Source organism: Mandrillus leucophaeus, unplaced genomic scaffold (assembly GCF_000951045.1).
Source record: "Mandrillus leucophaeus isolate KB7577 unplaced genomic scaffold, Mleu.le_1.0 Scaffold1470, whole genome shotgun sequence".
Classification (NCBI taxonomy): Eukaryota; Metazoa; Chordata; class Mammalia; order Primates; family Cercopithecidae; genus Mandrillus; species Mandrillus leucophaeus.
The window spans coordinates 138,731-154,100 of NW_012101444.1; the positions used below are offsets into that span (position 1 = coordinate 138,731).

The window sequence follows — 15,370 nt, forward strand, 5'->3', positions numbered from 1 at the left end:
CCTCCTTCCTACCAGTAGAATTTGGTAAGTCATTTGGGCTTTCATCTTGTGTTCTCTCTTTCACCACCGCTACCCTGCCCCAGACACACACCTTAGTGGCTTTGTGAAGAGAATATCCCATCTTTGGGAACCTGACATGTCAGGAACTATTGGTGGCAACTAGGAACTGAGGATGGTGACTCGCTAACAGCCAGCACAAAACTGAAGTCCTCTGTCCTCAGTCTTACAACCATGAGGAACAGAATTCTGGCAACAATCAGAGTAAGTTTGGAAGCAGACCCTTCCTTAGCAGAGTCTCAGATGAGAGCATAGCCTTGGCTGACCGTTGTTTTTTTTTAAACTTTTAGAGACAGGGTCTTGCTCTATTACCCAGGCTAGAGTATAGTGGTGCAATCATAGCTCATTGCAGCCTCCACCTCCTAGGCTAAAGCAATCCTCCTGCCTCAGCCTGCTGAGTAGCTAGGACTACAGCCATGTTCCACCACACCTCACTAATTTTTAAATTTTTTATAGGGATGTAATCTCACTATGGTGCCCAGGCTGATCTTAAATTCCTAGCATCAAGTGATCCTCCTCTTTCAGGTTCCCAAAGTGTTGGGAAATGAACCATTCATTACAGGAATGAGCCACCACACCCATTGACCGACATTTTGATTCCAGCCTTGTGAGAGACATGGAATAGGGGACCCATCTAAGTTGTATCTGTTTTCCTGATACACAAAAACATGTGAGATAATAAGTGTGTATTGTTTTATGCCACTAAGTTTGTAGTAACATTGCTATACAACAAGTAAAATTTAATACAAATAAGATCAGTAAATCATATTTAACCGCTATATACAAAAAATTCTTGTTTTATCTATACCTCATACCCACTTTCTCCAAACCCTGGATTATCCTTCTCCACACCACAGAATTATTTTGAAGCAAATCTTAGATATCGCATCATGTAATCTGTAAATATTTCAACATGTTTCTCTGAAATATGAGGTCTTTTGTAAAGCATAATTAAATGCCATTATTACACCTAAGTAATAACAATTTTTAATGTAATCAAATATTTAATTTTCCAATTTTCTTAATTGCCTTCTAAATGTTTTGTTACGATTTATTTCTTCAAGCCAAAATCCAAAGTTGCATTGAATATTGATATGTCTCTTATCCCATTTATGCCTAGTTCCATTGTTGGAACGCTGAGCTGCTGAGCTTGTGGGAGTTGTATATATCCTATTGCTCAAGGTCATTTCCAAGGTCTGATTTTTCACAAAAATAGTTTGCAACCTCCAGCATAAATGGATTAAGTTTCTTTTAGCCTGTAGGTATATTTTTTCTCTCTCTTTCTCTCCCCCATCCCCCTTTTTTTCCTCCCCCTACTTACCATCCCCTCTCCTTTTCTTCCTATCTTTTTATTTCCTTGCAATCTATTTATTTATCCTGTTGTGTTTCCCATTTTCTGGATTTTGCTGACTAAAAATCCATAGCACTATTAAACTTTTTAAAATTTTAGTTGACACATAATAATTTGTATTGCCATTTAACATATATTCCTTTCTGTCCTGTGTTACCTAGAAAAGAATTCATAACCTTGAAACTCTTGTCATGTTAGACTAGATAATTATTTGTTCTGGGGGAGCTTTCCTGTGCGTTATAGGATGCTGAACAGTATCCCTGGCCCATACTTTCTAGATGCCAGCAGCATCCATCCCAGTTGTGACAATCAAAACTACCTCCATACATCGCCAAATATTTCAGGGGTTCAGGGGAGACTACCCTTGTTTGGGAACAAGGAACTAGAAGAGCACATGTGTGAAAATAATTTTGTAGGAAAAGCAAACAAACAAAACTACAGAGCATCTTCTTCTTCTTCTTCTTTTTTTTTTTTTTTTTTTTTTGAGACGGAGTCTCGCTTTGTCGCCCAGGCAGTGCATCTTCTTTGTGACCTAAAAATATATATTAAAAAGCTAGATCAGGATTTTAGTGAACATTGAAATAACAGTACACACAGAAGCACCCACCTGAGAGAATTTTTTTAATCAACAGAAGATTTTAAAATCTTCAATTTCAACAGAAGAATGAAAATCTGCATTGAATCAGTGAACTGGAATACAAATTTGAGAACCTGCCAAAACACAGTTGCTGATTGAAGGAATTAATTTATTCATATAACATATTTCCTTATTGAGAAACGACTTCATGCCTGACACTGTAATAGACACTGGAGATACAAGAATAAATAAGACAGATTTGGTTCCCACCACATGGTGTTTACAACCTAATGAGAGTTTTCTCTCATTAGATTCTCTCATTTACTTATAATTGTTATTACAAGTAAATGAATAGACAAATAATTGTGAATTTTTTTAAAGTGACATTAGGGAAATATATTGGATGTACACTAGAAAATATTTGGAAAGAGAAGAAGCTAGTATATATAGGACAGTCAGGAAAGGCCCCTTTGAGAATGACGTTTCTGATCAGGATAAGACAAAAGATCCATGTAAGTAGTGAGAAAAAAAGCAATCAAGGCACAGATAGTAGCAACTGCAATGGCTGTTAGGCACACATCTCTGAGTAATTGCAAGGCCATGTAACTGGAGCACGTGTGTGAAAGAGACAGTAATATAAGATGAAGTTGATAGGGGTTAAATTTTACCATGCTTTCATAAGCCATAGTAAAATATAAAAGAGATTATTATTATAAGTGTAATGGAGAACTTTTGATGAACTAGAGAACACCATAGACATTAGAAATATGTAAAATTAGTCTGGGTGTGGTGGCTCACACTTGTAATCCCAGCACTTTGGGAGGCCAAGGTTGGAGGATCTCTTGAGCCCAAGAGTTCGACACCAGCCTGGGTAACATGGTGAGACTTCATTTCTATTTTTTTATTTAAAAAATTAAAAATTAAATTAAATTTTAAAAATAAATACATATAAATATTTCAAGAAATAGTGACCAAAAACTTTCCAAATTCAATGAAGAACATGAATGAAAGCAATAAAAAGTACAATGAACTCAAAGTAGGATATAGAGATCCACTCCTAGACACATCGGAGTCAAACCGCTAAAAGCGAAAGATGAAGAAAAAATCATGAAAGTAGCAAGAGCAAAAAAAGACTCATCACTTAGAAGTGGTTAGATTGTCTGAATCTGGAGTTAATATTTCTAATCAATAAAGGAGAGAGACCAGTAAGGGTCAATAGATACAGCATCCAGCAGGAGTGGAAAGTAATGCAGCTGGATGGCATGCATTTCAAAGAAGTCTTGCTTACCCTTGTTTTGGGTTTAGTTTTTGTTTCAGTAGAAAAGGAGATTAATTGTTGGAAAGTAATGGCAAGCAGGAAGAGCACCTACTTTCACCTTCTGGCCTTGGTGTGTGTGGAACGTAAGAGAAAAACACTGTTTATGTCAGAAGACTGTGGGGAGAACTTGACCTCAGGGAATAGCCTGGTTTTAGTCAAGGTAACAAAGAGATAAAAACATTAGAGAAAAATGTTGAATTTATAAGGGATGTTGCAGTTCTCAGATAAAAATGATAACGTAGTGGTTATATAGGAAGGACAGATAAAGGTGAGCCCGTTGAAGAATTATAGGTATTCCAGAAGAGACAGGAACAGAACAGTAGAAAAAGAAACTAGTAAAATATAGCAAGTAAGAAAACTGCCCTTGGTTACGCAAATATCTGAGTCTGCAGATTATAAAGATTTGTGAGTTTCATGTAAAATTACATGCAGAATTGAGTAGGTTGCAGAAAGAAGAGGTATCCCACACACAAATACATTTTAGATTTTTTTAATTTAAAGGAAGAAATACCTTACAAGCTTCCAGACTAAAAAAAGTTTAAAACACCATTTTTATGTGATTAAATTATTAATGTGGAAAGTTACAGAAAGATGTTTTCAGATTCAGGGACATAGTAACCTACACCTTCTCCCAAGAAAATTATTTGCTTTTTTTTTTTTTTTTTGATGACGGAGTCTCGCTCTGTCTCCCAGGCTAGAGTGCAGTGGCACGATCTTGGCTCACTGCAACCTCTACCTCACAAGTTCAAGAGATTCTCCTGCCTCAGCCTCCCTAGTAGCTGGGACTACAGGCACGTACCACCATGCCCAGCTAATTTTTGGTATTTTTAGTAGAGATGGGTTTCATCGTGTTAGCCAGGATGGTCTCGATTTCCTGACCTCGTGATCCACTCACCTCAGCCTCTCAAAGTTCTGGGATTACAGGCGTGAGCAACCATGCCCGGCAAGAAAATTATTTGAATAGTCATCTCAGTTGAGCAGAAAATGAAATCAAGAAAGGTCATAATGGAGTCAGGCATGGTGGCTCGCGCTTATAATCCCAGCATTTTGGGAGGCCCAAGTGGGCAGATAATTTCTGGTCAGGAGTTCAAGACCAGCCTGGCCAACATGATGAAACCCTGTCTCTACTAAAAATACAAAAAATTTAGCTGGCCATGGTGGCGCACACCTGCACCCCCAGCTCTTAGGGAGGCTGAGATAGGAGAATTGCTTGCACCCAGGAGACGAAGGTTGCAGTGAGCTGAGATTGCATCACTGCACTCCAACCTGGGCAACAGAGTGAGACTCTATCTTAAAAAAAAAAAAAAAAAAAAAAGAAATGTCATAATGCAATTGATCCTAATATATTACCATAACTATGTTTATAAGAAACCTAGGTTATTTAAAAACACATTATAAAAACAATAATTTAAATAGAATAATTTAAATAAAAAATTTAGATTTAAATCATTTTTTCTACAGAATTCTCACTAATGAAGACAGCAGAGAGCCATTACAGTTTATAACCATGAAACCTAAACATTACTGAGGGATTCCAGCAACAGATTACAATTAGCTTTGCTAACCAATCACCAATCCAATCCTATCACTAATAATAGTTACATATCACAATGCCTATATTAGTCCATTTTCACAGTGCTAATAAAGACATACCCAAGACTGGGTAATTTATAAAGGAAAGAGGTTTAATTGACTCACAGTTCAGCATGGCTGGGGAAGCCTCAGGAAACTTACAATCATGGTGGAAGGAGAAGCAAACATGTCCTTCTTCATGTGGCAGCAGCCAAGAAGAGCTAAGCCAAAGACGAAAACCCCATATAAAACCATCAGATCTCGTTAGAACTCACTGACTATCATGAGTACAGCAGCATGGGGTAACCACCCCTATGATTCAATTACCTCTCACTGGGTCCTTCCCACGACATGTGAGGATTATGGAAACTACAATTCAAGATGGGATTTGGGTGGGGACAGAGCCAAACCATATCAATGTCTCATACGTATTCTTATTACCATTATCATCCACTGTTGTGATAAATTACACCACTAGAAATAAGTAGATATATTATAATGCAAGTGTGCTTGTTTTGTTGTTTCCATGAATACTTGGTGCTAGATCTCTACTGAACTAGATTTATGACCAAGGTGTTTTGTGAATCTAAAATATGTTCCTCACTTAATATTTTTTTAAAAGAACATTCCCTGTAGAAAACATTTCTATAAAAAAGGAGTGGAGGTAATCATGAACATCAAATAAAACAATGAGTTAAGGATAAATAATGGTGAAACTATGATTAAGGATGATAGTGGTAATACATACTGAATTCTTACTATGTGTTAGACAGTGTTCTAGTACTGTCCTAGGTTCCTTACCTGTATTATTTCATTTAATTCAAATAGCAACCCCATGAAGTTTATGTTTTCATTTTATAGATGTGGAAGTTAACAAAGTCACACAGCTAATGAGTAGTGGACATCAAATTCAAACGCAAGGAATCTAATTCCAAAGACCACCCTGATCATTAAACATGCTCCCTCGAAGCAAAACTTGATATCTTGATAATTTGAAAAATGAAGAATGAAATATAGATTCATTAAGCTGAATACAACCACCAACATAATTTAATACTTTTACTTTGCATGTCATGCCAAAAGATGAAAGCAAACAAGTCATTGTTTATATAAAAAAAAGAAAATAAAGGAAACAGGACAAATAAGCTAGCCTCCCCTACCAATAAAAATAAAATAATTCTGTTGAGAAGTCTTCTTCTAACTCTGATCCATCTGTCCAGTGGAACAGTAGTACCAAAAGGTGTTCAGAGACCTCCAGAGAGCTATGTCTGTCCCTGAAACTGGGAGTCATAACTCTGGAGTCACAGAAGCATGGAGGCAGACAGCTTTTCCCTGGCGACTCAGCTCAGTATTTTCACTGACTACTCAGTGTGACATTTCACCAGAGCACAGACTGCTGAATCTTCCATCAGATCTGTTTGTCACTGTTTAGTAGACCCAAGTGGCTTTATGTGAACCCCAAGGTTAATCAAATTATGAGTAGATAAAAGTAAATGTTGACATGCATAAGGGGACCCAAAACTCAAAAATAAGAATAGCAAGTAGAGTACCTAGACTAGAGAAACCTCCAAAGAAACAGAATTGCTGATTGAGACAGATGATAATATTAGCAAAAACAATAACAATAGTATGCACACTTAATGAGTTCCTATAACAAAATATAATTCCTTATTTTTATGTTAAAAGTATCAATAAACTAAAAATGGGATGGTCACTAAGCAAATATATATTAGAACAATAGAAGTAGCCAATCATGTAAATAGTAAAATCTCCAGAAAGAATGAAAGAAACAGAAAATATGGAAAGGCAATAATAAAAGAGATAGTAGAGAAAAATTATCCTGATTTTGCGCTTTTTCAGTTTACATACCATATTTTTATGGTCATGATATTGTTATTTGATACTTATTTAATACAAGAGAAATAGGTGAATATTTTTGAATTTTGGGAATAAGAAGGTAACTATTAGTGGAATTGAAAAGAATAATAGAACTTCTGAACTAGTAATGAGAAAACAGAAATAAATAGTAACTTTTAACAGCAACCTACTTCCTGCTGACAGGTAACAAAAGAAGAAAAAATTAAATTAAATTAATAACAACAATCAAATAAGAATAAAAGGAAGAAAATCTAAGTGAGATAAGAACTAAAAATATAGTAATAAATTAATATATTTGGAATAAACCAAGTACCTCAGTGGTATGAATTACCCTACTGAAAGACAGAGATAGTCAAAATATAATAAAGAAACAAAAGATAGCTTTCTACTGTTTAAGAGAAACATTCTTAAATCTAAGTGATATAAAAGAACTGGGAAAACACTAAGATAAGCAGAGCAACCTCGTGCAAAAGCAAACAGAAAGCAGATCCGTCTGCTTGTTTCTTTAAGGTTAAACACTTCAAAGAGAGCAAAAGGAGAGGTGTGTAATGATAAAAGGTGAAATTTATGAAGGAGAGTTGTCAGAAATAAATCCAAGTGCAACAAAACCAAAATTATTAGAAATTCAAAAATAACTTGATTAAAAAAATTCATTCTTGCAGGCTATTTTAATAGCACTTTTTCATAGATCTAGCAGGCAACATGTAATCTGATCAACAGAAGTGTGTGTGTGTGTGTCTGTGTGTGTGCATGTGTGTGTGTGTATCCTAAAAATTGGGAATAAACTTTTTCCACATCCAATGAACATTCACAAAAATTATAAAAATCTGATACTTGGCTGAAATGTTTTTAGTAGAGATTTTACAGGTCACATTCTCTGATGAGAATTATATAAAATTTCAGTAAGAGATAGTATATGAAGTCACAGTGAGAGTAAGATAGCAGTAAGAGAAATTTAATATAGTTAAAAGGTGAAATTAATTTTTAAAAACTCAAAAATAGTAGGAAGCACACACAAAATTTCTAAAACAGCTTCTTTGAAAAGAGTAGAGGACAACTAATAAAATGAAAATGTATAGAATCTATAGAAAACTAGCCATGCGCGGTGGCTCACACCTGTAATCCCAGCACTGAGGCAGATGGATCACAAGGTCAGGAGATGGAGACCATCTGGCTAACACGGTGAAACCCCATCTCTACTAAAAATACAAAAAAAATTAGCCAGGTGTGGTGGCGGGTGCCTGTAGTCCCAGCTACTGGGGAAGCTGAGGCAGGAGAATGGCGTGAACCCAAGAGGTGGAGCTTGCAGTGAGCATAGATCGCGCCACTGCACTCCAGCCTGGGTGACAGAGCAAGACTCCATCTGGAAAAAAAAAAAATAATAATCTATAGAAAACCAATTAAAACAAAAAAACAAAAAAATACAATAATGTAATTGAAGTAGTATACAAAAGGATACATAAACACAAATCAAATGAGAATAGAAGGATTCAAAGCAAATATTATGTTCTATTCTACAGGCACAAGTTTGTAAACCAGAAGGAAATGAATAATTTTCTAGCAAACCAAAATTACCAAAATCAAGTCATGAAGTAGAAACATGAACATACCAATTTCCAAGGAAGACATCTGAAATAAATTAATAATCTTTGCCATGGTACCACTCGGAGTAACTTACTTTTTATAAGAGATAAACCCAGAAATCTCAGTGCGTTAGTAAATGGAAGTATATATCTTAGCTACGCTAATTCTAAACAGGTGTGATTAACTTCCCCAAGCAGAGTTTCAGGGCCACTTGCTCTTTCATCTCGTTAACTAAATCTGCCATTCTCTAGGTCCTGGTAGACCTTTGCTACCCTCTGTATTTGGCAGCAAGGCAATGGAAGAAAAGGACATGAAGAATCAGATAGGAGGCTTATTTATGGGCCAGCCTTAAAATTGACTTACGTAAATTCTGCCTACATTTCCTGGGCCAGAACCTAGTCTTGGGCCACATTTAAGGGAGCAGGCAAAGGAAGCTGCAAAATCATCTGTGTGCCAGGGAGAGAAAAGGCTGTAGGGAACAACTAGCAGGTCTCCTAATATATTCTGGTAAAGAAAGTGACTGGGTTCACACCTTCTTATCATTAAATAATTGATAATCCCAGCAATGTGCTGGAGCTTCTTAGAACACTGGATAGGAGCTAATTGTGTCTTTTCCCAACTCCAGGTACAGTGACATTACATAGGTGGCCATGATGAAAGTATTTACACCACAGTAATTGGCATCTACTACAAACTAGGGCAATTCACCAACATCCCCCAGCCTGAGAGCTGGTTATTTGAAACACCATCATACTACTGCATAATTCAAATACTGTTTAAGTTACTCTAAACCATAGTAAAAGTAACTATATAGATCACCATGTCTAACTAATGTAGATTCAAATCTAACTAGAATATTAACAAATCAAAAATCCTCTGGGATTATGCTCCTAAACAAGATCAATTTTCATTTCCTTCCTAGGGAAGAGAAAGTGCTAACTCTCAAGACACAGGACAAAGGAGGAACTATAAAGAGCATCTCAGATAAGCACTTCAGGAAGCAAAGTATCAATTTCAAAGTATTTACACAGACACAAGAACGAAATGTGGAGTGAAGAGTTCAGACAATATGGAGGAACCGGGCATGAGAGAGAAAATAGGAGGTTTATCCAATTACCCACACAGCGGGAGGGAGCCCTTTATCACTTGTCTATTGCTGAACATACCAGTATGGAGGAAGCCCAGCCAACCGATGTCCTCAATAGGCTCTCTCCTAGCAGAAAAGGGATTTCTCTGGTTCACCTGGGAAAGTCGTGAATAACTCCCTGAAGGGTTCCAAACTGTAGATGATAAGTGTCTTTGATGATTTCTCCAAACTTTCCTCCTCCCTCTAGACTGCTTGTAGGAGTTGACCGTGGTGATACTGGCTCCAGTGACTTCTGTCATATTCTACAGTTCACTGTACCTCTAGGCAGTTTCTGGAGCACACTGGGAAATGTAAGGTCTCACTGCATCAGAAATATGGAATTTCAAATTTTCAACTCCATTAATAATGTTATATAAGGCCTTGGCAAAAAAAATAGGGCAGAAAAGAGAAATGCACTTTTTGAAAAGGGGATAAAAATTACCACCATTTGCATTTGATGTAACAGTATACTCTGAAATCCCAAGAATATTAATTGAAAAAGTGTTTTTAAAAACTAAATACTTTTTCGAGACCATCCTGCCTAACACGGAGAAACCCCGTCTCTACCAAAAATAAAAAAAATTAGCCGGGCTTTGTGGTGGGCGCCTGTAGTCCCAGATACTTGGGAGGCTGAGGCAGGAGAATGGCATGAACCCGGGAGGCGGAGCTTGCAGTGAGCCGAGATGGTGCCACTGCACTCCAGCCTGGGTGAAAGAGCAAGACTCGGTCTCAAAAAAAAAAAAAAAAAAAAAAAAGCTAAATACTTTATAAAACAAAATAGAAAATCTAGGGTAAGAGAAAGAAGTTTTATACAACAAAATCAAGCAAGACAGAAGAAAAATGAAATGAGAAAACAATTAAGACAGTGCCATATCATGAAAACCAAAAAAATCTTTGAAGGGAAGCCATAAGTAGTATTAGAGTCTATAAAAAAATCATGAGAACAGTAACTATGGGTGATGCCACCTATCTGTTACCTCAGGTGCCATAAAACTCCTAGATGTGAAAGACTTGCTGTCTTCTCGCCAATCCTCCAAGACCTCAGGGCCCCTCCAGTGATGACTTAAATGTTAGATAAAGGCAAACAGTCATGCTCCTCTTGTAAAATCAGGAAACAGACGTCCTACTTTTACATAACATCACTGAAAAAAACTCTCATTTTGCAGGTCATATACACCAATGATGGATAAGACATTTGCCAAAGTCTAGGGAATTATGGCACTAAAGTGCTGATTCTTCCAGTTGAGGAGAAATAATTTGACGCCTCAGGAGCAGCATACTTGTTCCACAATCTAAGCCATTCAAGCACATTTCAAAACATCTCAGTCAGCAATATGCACACTGAATACCCCTCTCCACATCGTAAGAGTTATTTCTCCTCTCTGATGTGGCCTTGCAGATATACTCTGTGGTATCACTGTTAAGCTTTCCATTTATTTTTCCACATTCATCTACCAAGAAAAAATTACTCTTTGCTTGCCTGTCCAAATTTATCTGAGAACACTTTTAACAGCTCTCAAAATTGTAGAAAGATTACTTCATAATACAGCCACAAAATAGACTGGCCATCTAGAGGAGAGAAGCAATACCAAATACCAATTTTGCCCAGAATATTTTCTATTTTAGGCTTATAAAGGAGCATCTTACTAATTTAGGTTATAATAAATGCCGCCATTTATAAATATCTTTGTTTTGAGATCCCCTGAAACACTATTTTAAATATAACATTTCAGCATGTTTGATCAAGTTATTTTGTGTGTCCATATTCTCAACTACATGATTTTAATATTCTCTTTCAAAGAAGACCTATAGGAATGCTACCATACCATGTCAATTCAATTTTGAACAACTCATAAAATATAAACCAACATCTGGTATCAAAACATCACTTTCCAATATTCTGAGCATTAAACAAATGAATTAAATTACGGTTATGATCACAAAAACAGTGCTGCCTAAGCATATCATTTTATTAGATAACTCTAAGCAGGGAGTTAAAGTGATATGTTCCGTTTTGGGGATCCACAGCGAAAGGTACATTGGTTGTAAAATTGTATTTTGAGAAAGGATGGATATGGGGAAAAGCTCTATGTAATAATGAGAAATTATTTATCATCAACCATTTTAATTAAATTTTATTTTTGTCTACATGTACCATGTTTAAAATGTAAAACATCTACATGACTCAGAAGTCAAGGCTTTATATTTACAAAAGGTATATTCTGAGAAGTCATCCCTTTGTCTACTCTCCCACCCAGTTGTCACTCTAAAGGTAGTAACTATTTTAACATACAGTTTACCAATCCTTTATTTCATTCTTGTAAAAATAGTCATATAAATGTATAAACATATATATGACACTTTGTTACACAAACTGTAGTGTACTCTGTCTACCATTTTGCCCCTTGAATTTTTTCACTTAATAAATATTGAAAATTATTCCATATTAGGTCATAGAGATTTTCATTTATCTCTTTGTTTTTGTTTGTTTGTTTGTTTGTTTGTTTTGCATGGCTTATAGTACATTGTGTGGAGGTACCACGGTCTAGTTCATCAATTTCCTAAACATGGGCATTTAGGTTTTTCCAAATATTTTGTTATTGGAAATGTCTCTGCTATGTATGTTATTTTGTATTTTGGGGGGTGTTTCCTGAGGGTAAATTTCTAAAGTAGGGTTAGTAAGTCAAGAAGTAAATACATAGTTTTGAGATATGGTAATATTCAACTCTCCAACTAGAAAGTATTCTTGTAAAACAAATGAACAAACAAATGAGGAAATCTAATTGCCTCAGATATAACTACTAGTTTACACAATATACACAGAACGGAGGAGCATTTTAATGACATCATGGTAATGCAATTATGAAAATCCAAAATGCAGACACTTGAACAAATAATCTGGTTTCCCCAACAAATAAATTGCTAGAAAAACAAAGTGAGTGCTGGGAGGGAACCTACAGAATACAAACGACTTAGACATACAAACTAAATTTAATGTGTAAATCTTGTTTGGATCCTGTATCAAACAAACTGACTGGAAACACACACACTTCTGTGTTTATGTATAAATATATCTAATGTATAGTACAAACATATTTTATATCATACATAAATGAACATATAAAATACAGTTAGAAACAACAGATGCTGGAGAGGATGTGGAGAAATAGGGGCGCTTTTACACTGTTGGTGGAAGTGTAAATTAGTTCAACCATTGTGGAAGACAGTGTGGAGATTCCTCAAGGATCTAGAACCAGAAATACCATTTGACCCAGCAATCCCGTTACTGGATATATACCCGAAAGATTATAAATCATTCTACTATAAAGACATATGGATATGTATGTTTATTGTGTCACTGTTCACAATAGCAAAGACTTGGAACTAACCCAAATGCCCATCGATGATAGACTGGATAAAAAAAATGTGGCACATATACACCATGGAATACTATGCAGTCATAAAAACGGGTGAGTTCATGTCCTTTGCAGGGATATGGATGATGCTGGAAACCATCGTTCTCAGCAAACTAACACAAGAACAGAAAACCAAACACCGCATGTTCTCAATCATAAGTGGGAGTTGATCAATGAGAACACATGGACACAGGGAGGGGAACATCACACACTGGGGCCTGTCGGGAGGTGTGGGGCTAGGAGAGGGATAGCATTAGGATAAATACCTAATGTAGGTGACGGGTTCATGGGTGCAGCAAACCACCATGGCACGTGTATACCTATGTAACAAACTTGCACATTCTGCACATGTACCCCAGAACTTAAAGTATAATAAAAAAAATGCAATTGGAGAAATCTGAACTCTGGATATTTGATGATATTAAGAATTTAATGTTAATTTGATGATATTGATGAATAATTATTCATTGTTAATGGTGATACTTATTACAAGCATACCTTGGAGATACTGAGGGTTTGGTTCCTGTCCACTGCAATAAAGTGAATATCACAATAAAACAACTCCTTAATCCATGGGATTCACAGTGATGTTGTATTGGCTGATACGAAAACACCAATAATCTACTTGTACATTTCCATCAGAGCTCTTGGGTGACCAGTTGCATTGTCAATGAGCAATAATATTTTAAAAGAATTTTTTTTTCCAAGTAGTAGGTCTCAACAATTGACTTAAAATATTCAGTAAACCATGCTGTAAACAGATATGCTGTCATCAGGCTTTGCTGCTTACCTCATAGAGTACAGGCAGAGTAGATTTAGCACAATTCTTAAGGGTCCTATGATTTTCAGGACAGTAAATGAGCTTGGCTTCAACATAAAGTCACCAGATGCATTAGTCAGCCTGTCCTTTGAAGCTTTGAAGACAGGTATTAACTTCTCCTCTCTAGCTATGAAAGTTGTAGACAGCATCTCCTTCAATTAAAAGGCTCTTCTACATTGAAAATCCATTATTTAGTGTAGCCACGGTCATCGATGATCTTAGCTAGATCTTCTGGATAACTTACTGCAGCTTCTCCATCAGCACTTGCTGCTCCACTTGAACTTTAAAATTTTTTTTTTGATTTCCATAGGTTTTTGGGTAACAGGTGGTACTTGGTTACATTAGTTAGTTCTTTAGTGGTGATTTGTGAGATTTTGGTGCACTCATCACCTGAGCAGTATACATTGAACCCAATTTGTAGTCTTTTATTTCTCACATCCCTTACACCCTTTCCCCTGAGGCCCCGAAGTCCATTGTATCATTCTTATGCCTTTGCATCCTCATAGCTTAGCTCCCACTTATGAATGAGAACATATGATGCTTGGTTTTCCATTTCTGAGTTACTTCACTTAGAAAAACAGTCTCTGGTTCCATCCAGGTTGCTGCAAATGCCATTAATTCATTCCTTTTTATTGCTAAGTAGCATGCCATCATATATATATATATACACACACACACCACAATTTCTTCATCCACTCATTGATTGATGAGCATTTGGGCTGGTTCCATATTTCTGCAAATGCAAATTGTGCTGCTATAAACATGCAAGTGCAAGAATCTTTTTCGTATAATGACTTATTTTTCTCTGGGTAAATACCCAGAAGTGGTATTGCTGGATCAGATGGTAGATCTACTTTTAGTTTTTAAAGGAATTTCCACACTGTTCTCCATAGTGGTTGTACTAAATTCCCACCAGCAGTATAGAAGTGTTCCCTGTTCACCACGTTCATGCACACGTCTATTATTTTTTGATTTTTTGATTATGGCCATTCTTGCAGGAGTAAGGTGGTATCGTACTGTGGTTTTGATTTGCATGTCCCCAATCATTAGTGATGTTGAGCATTTTTTCATATGTTTGTTGGCCATTTGTATATCTTCTTTTGAGAATTGTTTATTCATGTCCTTAGCCCACTTTTTGATGGGATTCTTTGTTCTTCTCACTAATTTGTTTGAGTTTGTGGTAGATTCTGGTTGTTAGTCCTTTGTCAGATGTATAGATTGTGAAGATTTTCTCTTACTCTGTGGGTTGTCTGTTTAATCTGTTGACTTCCTTTTGCTGTGTGTAAGCTTTTTAGTTTAATTAAGCACTTTTATATTATGAAGATGGCTTCTTTCCTTCAACCTCATGAACCACCCTCTGCTAAATGAGCTTCAACCTTTTCTTCTGCAGCTTCTTCACTCTTCTCAGCCTTCATAGAAGAGAGTTAGGGTCTTGCTCTAGATTAAGCTTTGGCTGAAGGGAATGTTGTGGTTGGTTTGATCTTCTATCCAGAAGAGCCAAACTTTCACCATATCAGCAATATAAGGCTGTTTTGCTTTCTTATCATTTGTATATTTACTGGAGTAGCACTTTTAATTTCCCTCAAGAATTTTTCCTTTGCATTCACAACTTCGTTTGCTGGCACAAAAGGCCTAGATTTTGTCATATCTTGGCTTTTGACATGTCTTCCT

General features: G+C 36.3%; 1 pseudogene across 1 annotated transcript in view; it reads left to right on the forward strand.

The window, feature by feature from the left end:
- Positions 1 to 9,381: 9,381 nt before the first annotated feature.
- The window catches only part of LOC105535534, a 97,824-nt pseudogene continuing 91,835 nt past the window's right edge, over positions 9,382 to 15,370 (forward strand). The window contains exons 1-2 of the transcript XR_001005448.1: positions 9,382 to 9,590; positions 9,672 to 9,774. The product of XR_001005448.1 is annotated as a 40S ribosomal protein S23 pseudogene (transcript). The remainder of the gene's footprint in view (positions 9,591 to 9,671; positions 9,775 to 15,370) is intronic.